Below are 8,433 nucleotides of genomic sequence, written 5' to 3'. Positions count from 1 at the left end.
AGCAATTGCACTGTTGGGGATTTACCCCAAAGATACAGATGCCATGAAACGCTGGGACACCTGCTCCCCGATGTTTCTAGCAGCAATGTCCACAATAGCCAAACTGTGGAAGGAGCCTCGGTGTCCATCGAAAGATGAATGGATAAAGAAGATGTGGTCTATGTATACAATGGAATATTCCTCAGCCATTAGAAACGACAAATACCCATCATTTGCTTCAACGTGGATGGAATTGGAGGGTATTATGCTGAGTGAAGTAAGTCAATCGGAGAAAGACAAACCGTGTATGTTCTCATTCTTTTGGGGAATATAAATAATAGTGAAAGGGAATATAAGGGAAGGGAGAGGAAATGTGTGGGAAACAAAGGGAGTCAGAACATGAAGACTCCTAACTGTGGAAAACGAACTGGGGATGGTGGAAGGGGAGGAGGGCAGGGGGTGGGGGTGAATGGGTGACGGGCACTGAGGGGGACACTTGACGGGATGAGCACTGGGTGTTGTTCTGTATGTTGGTAGGTTAAACACCAATAAAAAATAAATTTATTATAAAAAAAATAAAATCATGAATGAGAAAGGAGAGATCACCACCAACACCAAGGATATACAAACAATTTTAAAAACATATTATGAGCAGCTATACGCCAATAAATAGGCAATCTAGAAGAAATGGACGCATTTCTGGAAAACCACAAACTACCAAAACTGGAACTGGAAGAAATAGAAAACCTGAACAGGCCAATAACCAGGGAGGAAATTGAAGCAGTCATCAAAAACCTCCCAAGACACAAAAGTCCAGAGCCAGATGGCTTCCCTGGGGAATTCTATCAAACGTTTAAAGGAAATACAAACGATTTTAAAAACTTATTATGAGCAGCTATATGCCAGTATAGCTGATTAAGCAATCTAGAAAAAACGGACACATTTCTGGAAAACCACACACTACCAAAATGGAAAAGGAAGAAATAGAACACCTGAATAGGCCAATAACCAGGGAGGAAATTGAAGCAGTCATCCAAAACCTCCCAAGACACAAAAGTCCAGGGCCAGATGGCCTCCCAGGAGAATTCTATCAAACGTTTAAAGAAGAAACCATACCTATTCTACTAAAGCTGTTCAGAAAGATAGGGATGGAGTACTTCCAAACTCGTTCTATGAGGCCAGCATCACCTTAATTCCAAAATCAGACAAAGACCCCACCAAAAAGGTGAATTACAGACCAATATCCCTGATGAACATGGATGCCAAAATTCTCACCAAGATACTAGCCAATAGGATCCAACAGCACATTAAGATTATTCACCATGACCAAGTAGGATTTATCCCCAGGATGCAAGGCTGGTTCAACACTCGTAAAGCAATCAATGTGATTGATCAAATCATCAAGAGAAAACACAAGAACCATATGATCCTCTCAATAGATGCAGAGAAAGCATTTGACAAAATACAGCATCCATTCCTGATCAAAACTCTTCAGAGTGTAGGGATAGAGGGAACATTCCTCAACATCTTTTTTTTTTTTTATTCATTCAGTGAACTTTTATTTTTTTAAACATTCACCAATCATTTTTAATTAAGCATTCCCAGCACTGACCAGCCAATTTGTTTACAAATTGTATCATTATTCTGATTTTTACAAATTGTATTATTGTTCTGAATAAGTCTGCTGAGGTATGAAGGTGGCTAATAAATGATACTCCTCTTCCTGGTCAGATATTGGTGTTCAATTTACTAACATACAGAATAACCCCCAGTGCCCGTCACCCATTCACTCCCATCCCCCGCCCTCCTCCCCTTCTACCACCCCTAGTTCGTTTCCCAGAGTTCACAGTCTTTACATTCTGTCTCCCTTTCTGATATTTCCCACACATTTCTTCTCCCTTCCCTTATATTCCCTTTCACTATTATTTATATTCCCCAAATGAATGAGAACATATAATGTTTGTCCTTCTCCGATTGACTTACTTCACTCAGCATAATACCCTCCAGTTCCATCCACGTTGAAGCAAATGGTGGGTATTTGTCATTTCTAATGGCTGAGCAATATTCCATTGTATACATAGACCACATCTTCTTTATCCATTCATCTTTCGATGGACACCGAGGCTCCTTCCACAGTTTGGCTATTGTGGCCATTGCTGCTATAAACATCGGGGTGCAGGTGTCCCGGCGTTTCATTGCATCTGTATCTTTGGGGTAAATCCCCAACAGTGCAATTGCTGGGTCGTAGGGCAGGTCTATTTTTAACTCTTTGAGGAACCTCCACACAGTTTCCTCAACATCTTAAAAGCCATCTACGAAAAGCCCACAGCAAATATCATTCTCAATGGGGAAGCACTGGGAGCCTTTCCCCTAAGATCAGGAACAAGACAGGGATGTCCACTCTCACCACTGCTATTCAACATAGTAATGGAAGTCCTAGCCTCAGCAATCAGACAACAGAAAGAAATAAAAGGCATTCAAATTGGCAAAGAAGAAGTCAAACTCTCCCTCTTCACAGATGACATGATACTGTACCTGGAAAACCCAAAAGACTCCACCCCAAGATTGCTAGAAGTCATCCAGCAATTTGGCAGCATGGCAGGATACAAAATCAATGCACAGAAGTCAGTGGATTTCTATACACTCACAATGACACTGAAGAAAGAGGAATTGATCCCATTTACAATTGCACCAAAATCCATAAGATATCTAGGAAAAACCTAACCAAAGAGGTAAAATTTCTGTCCTCTAAACAATACAGAACATTTAGGAAAGAACTTGAGGAAGACATAAAGAAATGGGGGAAAAGATACATCTTGTGTGGAAGTTCAAATAAATTAATTTTTAAAATACATGCATTTTGGTATTGACATATGCATCTGAATGTATTGATATAGAAATTATATTTTTAAAGGTTTTATTTATTTATTCATGAGAGACACAAAGAGAGTGGCAGAGATGGAGGCAGAGGGAAAAGCAGGCTCCATGCAGGGAGCCCAATGCAGGACTCCACCCCAGGACCCTGGGACCCCGGGACCACACCCTGAGCCAAAGGCAGATGCTCAACCACTGAGCCACCCAGGCATCCCTAGAAATTATATTCTAATGCAAGTATGTGATGAACACAAAATTCAAGATCATTATTTCCCTGTGGGACAGGTACAAACAAGAGAGAGTGTAAGGGCATAGAGGTAACTATACACTAGTAGTAAGATACCAATTCTTGAATTGAGTGGTAGCCTATGATATGTTCATGGTACCATTTTTAATTCATTAAAAGTGGAACAATGATGATATGGCTCATGAAATACACCAATTATGATTAATTTATAATCTTTTAAAAACAAGTATTTTCTTTCCTGAAAACACAACTCCTAGATAATTGCTTGTATTTTTCCAACTTGACTGATGTCTTACTCACTGAAAAAAACAAAGATCAGTTAAATGTGCTGATTTTTATACACATGGTTTCCATTATATTTTTAATCTTCAACAGAAAATGTAATACATACTAATATCCACCTCTGAAATTAATTTCCATGAAAGAAATCTAAGGGAGAAAAAAGGAATAAAAGACAAGATGAAACCCAATGTCTCAAAGGAAACTTTCCTACAGTACTTGTTTGGATAACCCTCTAATTGTGGCCTAAGATCTGTTAATCACCTCTGTGGGGCACCAATCCTCATGGTCTACACCATGTTAACCCGCTAGCCTTTAGAGTCCTACATAAACACTTCTTACAGCACACATTAACCAGAGGAGGGCTTTCCTGGTTTATTTTGGCAGAGATCCAACTACAATGTATCTAATAGGAGTGCACATGAAAAAACTATAAATATCCCACCAAAAATAGATTTAACAAACCAAATTCATCAATTTTTTCACCAGTCCCACATCCAGTTTTTCTCCAACATTCACAGTGAATAAAGACTTCACTGAATCTTAGTGCAGTTGTTACATTTAAATGTGAATGTGATTATGGTGTTAGTACAAGAAAGTGGGGGCTAATCAGTATTTCATGGACTCAGTAGCTCAAAGATTACATGATATTTAAATGATGCTTAAGTCAGATGCAGTCTAAAATGGACACTCTACCAGCTAGGGCAAATAAGGCAAGAGAGTCAGTGACACAGAAGGTAAGATGAAGGAAAAGAAGGAATCTGAAGAAGAGAGAAAAACAACTAATGGACCATGAGGGGAGGCTTCAAAAATCAGTGATACCATAAAGCGAAACAATATTAGAATAATAATACCCAGTGCTCTTCACATCACATGCCCTCCTCAATGCCCATTACCCAATTACTCCAACCCCCCACCCACCTGTCATCCAGCAACCCTTCGTTTGTTTCCTATAATTAAGAGTCTCTCATAGTTTTTCTCCCTCTCTAAGGACTTCCCATTCAGTTTTCCCTCCTTCCTCTGATTCTCTGTGCTCTTTCCTATATTCCATATATGAGTGAAACAATATAATTCTTTCTCTGACTGACTTATTTCAATCAGCATAATACCCTCCAGTTCCATCCATGTCAATGGAAATGGTAGATACTCATCCTTTCTGATTGCTGAGTAATATTCCATTGTATATACACCACATCTTCTTTATCCATTCATCTGTCAAAGAATATCGTGGCTCTTGCCACAGTTTGGCTATTGTGGACATTGCTGCTGTGACCATTGAGGTGTAGGTGTCCCAGTGTTTCACTACATTTGTATCTTTGAGGTAAATGCCTACTAGTGTAACTCCTGGGTCATAGGGTAGCTCTATTTTTAACTTTGGAGGAAACTCCATACTACTTCCAGAGTGGATGCACCAGCTTGCATTCCCACCAACAGTGCAAGAGGGTTCCCCTTTCTCCACATCCTTGCCAACATCTGTTGACTTGTTAATTTTAGCCATTCTGACAGGTGTGAGGTGTTATATCATTGTGGTTTTAATTTGCATTTCCCTGATGATGAGTGATGTTGAGCATCTTTTCATGTGTCGGTTAGCTATCTGGATGTCGTTTTGTTTTGTTTTGTTTTGTTTTTTGTTTTGTTTTTGTTTTTGTTTTTGTTTTTGCCTTTAGTCTGAGGACCAGGCCCTCCTTTATTTTTCATATATATATATTTTTTATTGGAGTTCAAAAGAGTGAAAATATCAGTGAGGGTGACAAAACATGAGAGACACCTAACTCTGGGAAATGAACAAGGGGTAGTGGATGTCTTCTTTGGACAAGTTCGTGTCTTCTGCCCATTTCTTAACTGGATCATTTATCTTTGGGCTGTTGAGTTTGATAATTTCTTTATAGATTTTGGATACTAACCCTTTATCAAATATGTCACTTGCAAATATCTTCTCCCAATTAATATGTTGCCTTTTAGTTTTGTTGATTGTTTCTTTTGCTGTGCAAAAGCTTTTTATCTTGATGAAGTCCAGGATTGTGATGCCTAAACTCATTTATCTTTCAATAAATAGAAAACCTGACTGGGCTGTAATGACTGTGTTTACATTCAAAATAACCCAGGTTTGAATATAAATAATAGTTAAAGGGAATAGAAGGGAAGGGAGAAGAAATAGGTAGGAAATATCAGAAAGGGAGACAGAACATGAAGACTCCTAACTCTGGGAAAAGAACTAGGGGTGGTAGAAGGGGAGGAGGGCAGGGGGTGGAGTGAATGGGTGACGGGCACTGAGGGGGGCACTTGACGGGATGAGCACTGGGTGTTATTCTGTATGTTGGCAAATTGAACACCAATAAAAAATAAATTTATTATTAAAAAAAGATACATACTTTAAATTTAAAAAAAAATAACCCAGATTTAAGATCCAAGACTCTGGAGTCATTGGTTTCTCTTCTTTTCTTTGTTCTCCTTTGTAGTTTTAGGCAAATTTTTTCTCTTTTGGGCCTTTGTCTTCTCAAGCATGAAATGAAGGAATTGTACCTAATGATCACTATGGTACCATCCAGATTTGCAATTCTATTGCTCTAATCATAAAATTTGAGGCCAGGCAGTGTATTAAATTACTTCAGTATATTATCTGAGTTAATCCTTAGAACAACTCCAAAAGTCAGGTACTTATACTGGATCCATTTGGCAGATAAGGAAACTGGGGACAGGAGACAGAACTTGGTTAGGGTCTCACACGCACAGATACCAAGTGGGTTAACCTGAATTCAACCCCATAATTAAGTAAATTTGATTTAATTTTGATATGCTTTAGGTGAAGATAATTGTGATTATTCACAAAGATATGCAGTCATTCTCCCCACTGAAAAGAACCAAGACTCTTGGAGAAATGCCTGAGGCCTTGTAGAAATGGAGCAGGAAATATACAAAATAAGCCTGAAATATCTTGTCCTGCTAGAAAGTAAAACAGCTAAAAAAAAAAAAAAAGCTATCCAAGACTTTCAGAGTTAGATGAAAAGGACAGAGGAGTCAAAATAAAGGCACTCCCACCTGCCAAAGACAGAATCATTGGACATCAAAAATAATAACTACAATTGGTTAATACTCCTTGAATGTTTTTTAAAAATCTATGAGTATGTAGGGGCATCTGGGTGGCTCAGTTGGTTAAGTGGCTGACTCTTGATTTCAGCTCAGCTCATGATCTCAGGGTCCTGAGATGGAGCCCTGCATTTGGCTCTGTGTTCAGCAGGGAGTCAGCTTGAGGATTCTCTCTCTTCCTCTCACTCTATCCCTTGTCCCTGCTTATGCACATGCTCGCTCTCTCTCTCTCAAATAAAGAAATATTTTTTTAAATAAATAGTGGCACCTGGGTTAAGAGACCTAGCATCACAAAATTCCCATTAGCAAGTCCCAAGTCTCAATATTAAAATTGTTCTTTTCTTGGTTTATGACTGTTTTGTCCTTAGAACTGTTTGTCTTCAGTGCATCTGGGTAGTTCAGTGGTTGAGCATCTGCCTTTGGCTCAGGGCATGATCCCAGGGTCCTGGAATCAAGTCCCCCACATCAGGCTCCCCATGGGGAGCCTGTTTCTCTCTCTGCCTATGTCTCTGCCTCTCTCTGTGTGTCTCTCATGAATAAATAAAATCTTTAAAAAACACATACATACATACATACATACCTATAAATTTCCACAAGTCTGTAATGAGATTCAAAAAAATAAAACAAACCAAAAAAAATTATCAATTGCTGCATAACACAGTACCCCCCAAATTTAGGATGAAACATGAGATGCTTATTACCTCATACAGTTTCTGCAGATCAGGAATCTGAGAACAGTTTAGCTGTTAGTTTGAGGTCTGTTAGCTGTGCTGCGGTCATCTGAAGGCTTGACTGGGGGCTGGAGGATGCACTTTTAAACTCACTCACTTGGCTGTTGGCAGGGGGCTTCAGTTCCTCACCACATGGGCTACTTCTCACCATAGGACAGCTGGCCTCCCTCAGAGTGAGTGATCTGAGAGGCAGGGAGAGAGAGGCAAATTTGGAAGCCACAGTCTCCTTTATAACTTAACATTAGAAGTAACATAACATAACATCATCTCTGCTATATTGGACCGATGACACACATCAGCTTTGGTACAATGTGCAAGAGAGCTACACAAGGAATGAATCCAGAAGGCAGGGCTCATTAATGGCCAACATGTCATGGCACCTAAGGTAAACAACTATTGCTCTGAATACTGGCAATTAAACTGAAAAGTAAACATTGTCCTTCCTGTAAGAACTACATTTCAGGATAACCAAATAGCCCTAAATTTATATGTTGTTGAGAGAAAATCCTTCTTTAAAAGAAATTCTTGTTCATAAACATGAAAAAATTGTTAAGTTAGAAAAACCACCATTTTGCAAACCCTAATGAAATGGTTGATTTAGGTCAAGATCAGTAGGTGAAAGCACCAAATGAAAGGTTGATGGGGAACATTACATGGAGAGATCCACCTATCAAGTGCTGCACTTATAAATCAATCTTAGCATCATAGAGAGTGGAATAGTTAGACATTATATGCCTCCTGATATAAAGCAAAAAGAGCACCACCTAAGAATTCTTACCCATAAAGGTAAATCAAACTCAAATCAAATTCTTAGAGCTAGCATCTAGTTAACAGGAAATACAAGGCTAGAGAAATGAATTAAATGAAAATACAAATAAAACCAGCATGCAAAAATTCGGGACAAATGACAAATTTATTTAATTGGGGGAACGAGGGTTAGTGAGACACGGAAGGAGGAACTATTATAGATCTAAATTTTTAAAAAAATTAAAATAACCCAAAAGTATGTAGACTTGGATCTTGATTCAAAAAAGCAGCACGTTTTATTTATTTAGGCAAGTTTAGTAAGAACTCAGTACTAGATGGTAACCAGGAATCATTTAAATTTTTTAGGTGGGATAATGGCACTGTGGTTCTGTTTTAAATGTCCATAACTGGACAGCCCTGGTGGCTCAGCAGTTTAGCACCACCTTTGGCCCAGGGCGTAATCCTGGAGACCTGGGATCGAGTCCCATG

Source organism: Canis lupus, chromosome 35 (genome assembly GCF_011100685.1).
Source record: "Canis lupus familiaris isolate Mischka breed German Shepherd chromosome 35, alternate assembly UU_Cfam_GSD_1.0, whole genome shotgun sequence".
NCBI classification, from domain to species: Eukaryota; Metazoa; Chordata; class Mammalia; order Carnivora; family Canidae; genus Canis; species Canis lupus.
Note: the sequence above shows the minus strand (reverse complement) of the source record.